Here is a 1,396-nt window from a genome sequence, read left to right on the forward strand (position 1 = left end):
CCAAGTGGTTACCATCTGCTTATTTAAATGTTAATTTGTTTGTTTAAAACTAGCTTGTGTGTCCCAGAAGATTTTAAGTCAGTCTGGAGGGGTTTTAAGGTTGTAACCCTTTTCTCTCTTTTTAAAATTTTAACTTTATTCATTTTATCATTTTCCTTTTTATTGATGGAATAGCACACAAAAATATGATATGTAACTGCACATCCCATCCCCTCAAAACAGTGACAATGTCCCATAAACCTCTTGTGCTTGAGGTTCCCCTCCTCCTCGTTCTCCTCCTCCGCAGCCTCCTTCTCCTCCACCACTACCACAACCCACCCCTGGCCTCATCATAATCTACAGTCTTTTCCTTTGGTGTGAAACAATTTTTTTTCCTTATAATAAAGGCATACAAAATATTTGTCTTTATGAGATTGACTACTTTGCTAAGCATTGTTGTCATTAGGCACCATGTCTTCAATTCTGGCCCTGCCCCACCTCACAATTGTTCCTCTGCCGGAGTGCATTGTAGCCACAGTGTCCGTCCATCTCACTGGGGCCTTCCTCTTGTCCCTGCCCCTCCACTCTACCAGCCATGCTGGCTTTCTCCAGGGTGTCTCCTAACACTATGTCCAAAGCATGGAAGACAAGGCCTTGCCACCCTTGCCTCTTAGGGGCACTCTGGCCTTACTTCTTCCAACACAGATTCATTTGTCATTTAACATTCGATGGTATTTCCAATATTCTTTGCCAGCCCCACTATTCCAATGCATTGATTCTTCCTCAGTCCTTATTCAATGTCCAACTTTCAAAGTGAGTATAATGAATAGAATGTCCTCCAATTTTGTCAATATCATGGTGTTTGACAGATTTCACATTATGTTTTAAGGATGCATAATATTCCATTGTGTGTGCCAGAATTTGTTTATCCATTCATCCATAGATGAGGATTTTTATTGTTTCCATCTTTTTTGCTTTTATATAAAGTGCTGCAATGAAGATGGGTGTATGTATGTTTATTCATATTTAGTTTTTTAGTTGTTTTTTTTTTAGTGTATATACCAAGTAGAGAGATTGCAAGATCATAAGGCTTTGGCGCTCACATTTGTTTAAGGAAGTGCCGTGCTGTTTCCATGGCGGTTGTAGAACTCTGCGACCCACCAGACATTTATGAGCGTTCCAATCTCGCCACATCCTCTTCAGCATTTATTATTTTCGGTTTTTTAATTTTGCAAAAAAATGTTGGTGTGAGGTGGTATCTCATTGTTATTTTAATTTGTATTTCTCTATAGCCAATGAACTCAAGCATTTCTTCACGTGATTGTTGGCCCCTCCATATGTCATCTTTAGTAAATTATCTATTCATGCCTTATGCCCATTTTCTCTTGGCTTATTTGTATTTTTCTTATTCTTTTTT

This window comes from Echinops telfairi, unplaced genomic scaffold (genome assembly GCF_000313985.2).
Source record: "Echinops telfairi isolate 266 unplaced genomic scaffold, ASM31398v2 ScPeMD7_7463;HRSCAF=8501, whole genome shotgun sequence".
NCBI lineage: Eukaryota > Metazoa > Chordata > Mammalia > Afrosoricida > Tenrecidae > Echinops > Echinops telfairi.